This window comes from Montipora foliosa, chromosome 6 (assembly GCF_036669935.1).
Source record: "Montipora foliosa isolate CH-2021 chromosome 6, ASM3666993v2, whole genome shotgun sequence".
NCBI lineage: Eukaryota > Metazoa > Cnidaria > Anthozoa > Scleractinia > Acroporidae > Montipora > Montipora foliosa.
Genome location: NC_090874.1, coordinates 26,716,335 through 26,724,164, shown reverse-complemented (window position 1 = coordinate 26,724,164; position 7,830 = coordinate 26,716,335). Strand labels below are relative to the sequence as shown.

At 38.1% G+C, this 7,830-nt stretch overlaps 1 pseudogene; it reads right to left on the bottom strand.

Moving 5' to 3' along the window:
* Positions 1–4,970: 4,970 nt before the first annotated feature.
* On the bottom strand, positions 4,971–6,563 carry LOC138008075 (piggyBac transposable element-derived protein 4-like; annotated as a pseudogene).
* Between the last annotated feature and the right edge of the window lie 1,267 nt (positions 6,564–7,830).

The following is a 7,830-nucleotide window of genomic DNA, read 5'->3' as shown; positions in this document are numbered from 1 at the left end:
CATATCCCAGAAGAAATCTCTGCACCCAATGGAAGTGTCAACATTTGGCTGTTTATGTAGGAACACTCAGATCAGACTCAATGTAACTAAATCAAGCGTTCTTTTGTGTTTTAAACCGGGATAATTAAATTCGATGTGAATGTCCATTTCGTTGGCTTCGCTTTTTGTCGGTTATTTTTCTGAAGGATTATGAAAACCTTCCACTACAAGCTTCGTTATTTGTAAACAGAAAGACACTTCACAAAACGTTACAACGCCCGCACTTTGTATTAAGCTTATAAATTATAGAACATTACTTGCACTTTGATTTATAGGACAAAAGCCCATGGAATTAGCATCAAAATTGTTTTATCCAACGCTTACCTCTTTAGGTGAGTTATTATCAGCAATTCCTTCCAGTGGACAAGCATTTTACATTGTAAAAGAGCTAAAATATGATAAGGACTTGCAGTAAACCGAAAATCGAAATAACCGCCATCGATCTGTGGCTGGTGTGAGCCCGCAATTTTTGGTGCTGGCCTACTGCTGACCAGAGCGGCTCAAATCCAAGATGGCTGATCTACAATGATGTTCGAGGGGATTGTTTAAGGGTTTTTCCCGCTGGTTCAAGAACAAACGCCATACTGAAAAGTTAAGGAAGTCATTCGAAGGTCATCAAGTGAAGCTTGCTTTGAGAAAGTTTAAGTTTTAGTAATCTCAGTGAAGTGAGACAGAACATGCCTCACCCATTGCTCCCACTTCACTTCCGTTTCCAAGTTTTGGACGATGGTTTTCTTCAAATTATAACTGGGATAGATGAGCTGACGGTCAGGTTACAATGTTTTCAGACTGGACATGCAACTTAATGTTAACTTCATTTTAAGTTAGTGCATGTAAATAAGTAAACGATCTCTTATAGAACAAACAATTGGTTTATTTGTATTTGATGCATTTTTTGGCTAGACAATGAAGTAATGATCCTTGTATAAACAAGAGCAATAGCACTTTCTTTAGTGATGTTTTGCGTTCCGGTTCTTGTCACTTAACCCATTGTCATTTAATAAAATTTTAATAAAATGATTCTTTTGTCAGAATATATTGATAAAATCTAATAAGGTATCGTGTAACATAACGCAATTGGGTTTTTGTTTCACTGATTTTTCTATTTATTGGTATAAATGAACTCCTTTACTCCTTTAGATTATTTCTCAGTTTCGACAGTCACAACCTTTAATAATCCTAAAAAGATCCTAATTCTTGAGACAAAAAGGGTACAGGACATTATTTAATTGAGGCATCAACAGGTTCTCCCTAAAGCTTTTGAAGACTCCCAAAAAAGATCCTTTAAAAAAATCCCAAAAAGATCTTTAAGATGAATCCCTTTAAAATCCTAATGGTGTTCAAGAACCCCCTTTAAAGATGCAATGGTAACTAATTTGTTGCAATTACTGAGTTCCCCCAAACATCTGTCTTAGACCTTTAAGGATCTTTAAGGATCCTGATAGAAATCCCGTTAAGGTCCTCAAGAATTCCTTGAGGATCTTTCATAGATCCTAAGGAGATCCTTTGATTGATCCTCAAAGGATCTTTATAAAGATCCTAAAAGATCCTCGAGAATTGTTTGAGGATCTCTCAAGGATCCTAAAAAGATCCTTTGACTGTTCTTGAAAAGATCTTTATCAAGATCCGTGAAGATCCTCAAGGATGTCATGAAGATCTTTGAAAGATCTCTTTGATTAGATTACAAAGATCTTTCCAAAGATCTTTGAAAGATCCTTAAAGATTAATAGAGGATTTATCAAGGATCTTCAAAGATCTTAATAAAGATCTTTTCAAGATCAGTTAAAAGGTCCTTTTAAGATCCTTGGAAGATCCTCAAAGAATTCTTGAGGATCTGTAAGGATCCTTACCAAGATTTTGAAACTTAATCTCACTAGGATCTTTGTAAGATCCTCACAGGATCCTCAATGGCTATTTGGGGATCTTTACAACTCCTAATTGCAATTGAAGATCTTTAAAGAACTTTCAAAGATCCTTCAAGGATCCTTGAAAGATCCTCATCTTCAAAGATCTTTTGCAGGTCCTTGAGGATCTTTAAGGATCCTTGAAGATCTTCAAGGATCCTCTGAGGTTTTTCACCAGGGTTAACAAGCACAACTAACCTGTTGGCTTGAAATGAGGGTTATTCTACCCTCCCACCTTTGCCACCTTTTTAGTCATGTCAGTAGTACACCATGTCCTCATTTCTCCTTTTTCTAATGCCTCTTTCTCTTTCACTTGATATGTTTATCATTTATGGGTCACCTTTGATGTTTACAAGATGTAATTCACTCAGTATGATCAAATATTTGAAATAAAACACAAACTCCTTGATCGTTTTCATTGTTTGACATTTGTGGGTGGTCAAGACAGCTAGTTACAGACATGACAGACCTGGTCACTGTGGTCAAACCCTGACAACCCATGACGACATTCTAGACCAAATTTATCAATTAATATTCTATTATCATTTGTTATCGTTTCTTCATTTTGTCGGCTTTGGTCTTGAATGGAACTAAAAATCTTAAGTTGATGATTTCTCCCTATAAAAATAGTAAAAACAACAAAGTTGACCATGAGGGTTGGTCAAGGTTGAGGTAAGCATATGCTTACCTTAGCTTTTAAGCATTTCTCAAGAGCTTGCAAGCTTCCCTGCTCACATAACGTTATTAGACACCACTGCTTTACAGAAGGCGTTTCGGTATCTTTTGAATTGATGGTACAGTGCATATAGAGAATACTTGAAATCTGCCATGAATAAATTGTGACCTCAATTGTATTCTTCAGGCCGCGAAATTAAAGATCAGCGACATGACCAACATGAGGTCACATGATAAAATGAAATCGAATCCATTGGTTAGTGGGTTTTCATTGACGTCATTAATGATATTACGTTATCAGTGGACTATTTTAAAACTGCTGTTTTCAGCCTTGTAATCCCTTGTATATGGCATCATGTGGTGTCGCGGCAGGACTGTAAACCATTGTTGACACCGTTGTCAAAATGGCATTGAAATGTGGTCAAACGGCAAAATTCAGAAATAAGTTATTTTCTGTAGTGTTAAGGAGTTTTGACAGTTTTATATCTGAGTGTTCAATTTGATTGACATGACATTATTGTTTCTTGGTGGAGGGGGTTCCCATTGACTGGTACATCACTTTTTCCACTTGCATGACCTTTAATTAGTATAGGTAATCGCATGGGGCCGAGTAAAATTAAGGATTAATATCGCGCGTGTTTTCAGAAGTTGCTGAAATTGCCCGAGTCGCGCAGCAAAACAACTGACAAACAGACAAGCAAGTCAACTTGCTCTTTGTGTCCAAAACGAGTATAGATGATTTTTATTTACATCCACTTGAGAGGAAAATACAAGTTCTAATCCTGAACAACAGTAACAACGATTAAACCAAATGTTAAGCTTCAATTTATTTTATTCACCTGTGATGTAGAGGTTTTTACCACTTGCAAATACGCATCCGTAAACATAGCAAACGGTTTGTCCAAAAAAATCCACCAAATTTGAGCTACTCGTTCCTCCTGTCAATGGCAAATTGTTCTGTGACCTTTTTTGTTGAGCTGCAAGATGTCGTGGTAAACTGAAAGCCCTTGACGAATGGAATCCTTTTTGTTTTTCAACCACACAATCCCGCTACGCTGGGCGCCATGTAAGCCGATCCAAGTTTTAAGCTTTTCATGAAAAAAACCTTTTGCCCTTCTTCTTGTCACTCGAAAATTCAAATTTCAGATCATCTTTTAAAGCCAATTCTTAATCTTTTTGCCTTTTCGGCGAATGCAGCGCGAATTAAAAGACAAACTTCGATGAAGACGAAGTTGTTTTGCTCAAACAGAAGAAACCAACTGAATGTGGAAGAGATACGTTCAGCCAATCAGGAGCGAGAATTTTTGGCGCTCGACCAATCGTGAGCGAGTAATTTTGCCCTCTTCTCAAGCAAAATTAAGAAAAAAAGCCCTCTTCATTGACCAATCAGTATTCAGTAATTTTGCCCTCTATGTTATTAACAAATTAACAAGACTTGCCTGGATCTCAAGGTTTCATTGAGATTATTCTGTGTCACTGTTACATTGAGGGATCATGTGATATACATTAATTGTATCAAGGTGACTTTAGTTTTTAAATGACAGATTGGTGACATCAAATAAAATACTGAAGCTGAGGGCACCTGATCCCTCAATGTTACTATGACCTTGAAGAATCTCAAACAATCATGTGACATTTCACTGCCATGTTTGCTGCAATCTGGATTTAACCCCAGGTATGCCATACTTTTGCTGGGGGTATACCAATTTTGCCGCACTAAATTAGGCTACTTGCTATGCAGCAACTAGCCAGCCAATTTCAACAAACAAGGTATCATTTTAATTGTCAATAAATGATAGACAAACAGACAGTTTCCATGTTAACCTGGTTCCCATAGCAACAAGTACATTTGTATAAGAAAAACAAAAAGTTGTGCCCCTATTGTGGGCTGCAAGAGTTGAGGCTACAAAACTAAACTTTGCATCATCTAAAAGTTCTTCAAATGGGAAAGGTTGAGAACACTTGAAAATATTATCTTGAAATTACAATATTGTAAAAAAGGTTTTTTATCATGTGAACAATGATAGGAAAAATATGCAAATTAGCTGCATCCACAGAATGTCTATCTTTTGATCCTGAACATCAACATGGTTTGTACACCAAATGTTTTCTAACAGTAGCTTGAACTGGAAAGTTTCAAATAAAGTTCACTACATGATGCTAGCCCTCTTTTCCAGAAACAGAGTGAGAGAACTAGTCATTGAAGCAGCTCATAACATGCATCGGTCAAGGCAACTCCACTTTATCTTTGACACATAACAATGAAAAGTAATTAATTATGACAGCCTATTAAAAAGTAGCTGTCTGTTTATTTTCTCTTTTTTGTAAGATGATCCAGCTGATCAAAGCATTTCAGGTGTACCCCAATGCCACAACCTTCACACTGAGTACCACCCCTTTTTCTTCCTCCAGGGGTTGAGCGGTCAGAGCAAACAATGCAGTCCTTCTCCTTTTTTCCAGGGAGTAGGACAGCTCTATGAACAAGGTTTGCTTGTCTCACTGGGATTGGGATAGCCACTGGTTGATCTACAGGTGTAGCACACAACTCCTCCACGAAAGTACACATAAACCTGAAACGTGTGGGCTTCCGTTGGGCTGAGGTGTTTTGCTCATACAATATGTATGAACAAAATGCCATTCTGTCGATTATGGGAAAAAAGCACTTTTTCCAAAATTTATGAAATGCTCACTCTGCAGCAACATGATCCACCATTTGATCTAGGAGGTCCACTCCTCCCATGTTCTGATTGTAAAGGGAGACTGTTTTTGGCAACTCCTTTATCTGACCATTGTGACAGGTGTGGTTGATCATCTGAGCACCACTCCCTGTTGTTAGCGTAAGACAGGGGTTCTCTTGTGACGTCTTTTCTTTCCATGATAATGCAAGCAAGGGGCCTTTTCTTGCATAAAAACATTCTCCCACTTTTGGTTTGGCCGACTTCATCATCACAGGGACACCTTTTGTGTTTGCCCTCAGTGTGCCTGTTAGAAGAGTCTTCTGTGTGTGCAGAAATTCAGCCAAAGTCGGGCTTGTATAGAAGTTATCTACATAAAGATGATAACCTTTGTGGAACAAATTGGCCTCTAACATCAGCTCTTTAACAACATCATAAGAATGGCCAAACTGAGACTGCGCTTCTTTCCACAGTAGACCATTGTATGCACGGGATAACCTGAAGAGGATTCGGTTACAGCATACAGTTTCACTCCCCACTTGTGGTGGGGTTTATTTGGAATGTATTGTATTAGTTCAGTTCTGTTTTACAATCCTATCAGACTTTCATCAGTAGATATAAATTGCTTTGGAATATAATATTTCTTACATGCACAGTTTAGAGCATCAAGAACTAACCTGAACTTGTGTAATGGGTCGTAAAGTGCATTGTCCCTTTTTGCTTTTGGTCGTGTATTGTCAAAGCAATGGAGGTATTTTGAGATCAACTGAAAATTATTTGTAGACATAACAGTGCCAAAATAGGGTGTAGAAAGGCAGGAAAATTTAGTGTTCCAATACATGATTGTATCCTTCTTCTTCACAAGGCCCATGAGCAGTGTTAAACCCAGATACTTCTTCAAAGCAGAAACACCAAAATTGCAAGTGTCCCAGCCTGATTCCCTGCTTCTCCTTCGCTGACCTTGTTCTCCTCTCGTTTGTTTTTCTGCATATCTGCGAGTTTCTGCAACAATCTCGTTCAGAATTTCTTGGAAAAAGGAAAAATAGATTAATGGACTTGATTCTTGAGAGGGCATATTTCGCACTCCAGGATTACGAACAATGAAGTCGATTTCATCAGGATCATCCTCCGGTGGATAAATGCGTGTCCAAAGTGCAGCTCTTTCAGGAAAGTCATTCAACTCATCATCACTACATTTTGTACTTTCTTCGGATTCCCAACTATTGCTGCTTTCTTCTGAGGAAATGTCATCGCTGTCAGATGTTTCAGAGCCATGTTCATACTCTGAGTCTCCATCTAAGTCTTCTGAAGAATTTGCTGGTGAACCTTCGCGTGACGGCATGATGTTCTCACGCACGCTTCGAAAACTTCGCAAAAATGTTGGAAAATAAGCGATCGTTGTCACGAGCAGCCTCGAGCAATGACCGACAAAAAACGAAAATATATGTTTTTCCTTTATTGGTCACTAAAAGACAATATTTGAAGAGTTGACCAATCACAGCTGTGTTTAGAACGTGAGGCCAATCAGATCGGCTGCGGCAAACCTCTCTTGATTAATCCAAGTGTGAAAACACACTTTCCTAAAAGGCTTTGCTTGGTGTACACTGTGTCTGATACGGTAGGTGCAAGGACAGCACTCTTTGGACTGTAACCAGTGTAGCTAATGTGATGATGGTGTCTTCTAATTCAGGAATTCCTGACGAAAAATACCCTGGACACCAGTACCTTTTGCAATCTTCCCTTGAAATGCACAAGTTTGAAAAAAAGTGTTTTTTCACATATGAAGAATTTTTGTATAAAGCACTTCATATATCATTTTATAAATCTGAACGTTAACTTACTTAAGTTAACGTACATATTTACACATGTCTACAACACTGACTGAATCACGTCATTCTTTATGTAGTCAATTTGATAAATGTTGCTCTTCCAGAGCAACCATACCCTGAGGGCATGAGAGACCCAGTGGAAATAAGGTTCAATGAGGAATTGTCCTCTGCAAGAGTCGTGGTTGAGTTCGCCTTTATTTAACCCTTTTTTAGTGTAACACTAATTTACAAGGGAGGTCAATTCTACACACAAAATTGAAGGTTTATTCATTGATGAAGTGCATTGTTTTCATCCTTACATTGTTAGAAAGCTATCAGTTATTATACTACTTTCCGTTCAGCTCATTTTCTTCTGTCTCAAGTTCGCTTTTGCATGTTGTCTTCCGCGGCTTTCTCACTGATATTTCACACCTATGTACATGTAAGGATTGAAGTAGTGCAGTACTGTGCAAAAGTAATCAGAATGACATTCGTCCTTTCGCCAACAAGCCCGTAATTTTGAGCGGTTCAAAGCTTAAAGGGGAAGGTTTCATCCTTGGGTTTTTTTTCTCTTTGTTCCCTTTTTTGTGTTTTCTGTGCTTCCAGTAGATGCAACAGTCGTCTGATCTTCTGGATCCATGTTGCTTCTGTGCGGATCCATCTAGCTCAATTAAACTGGTGGGAAGTCATACAGTTACGTTCACTTGTAGTCCATATGTTACGAAATTT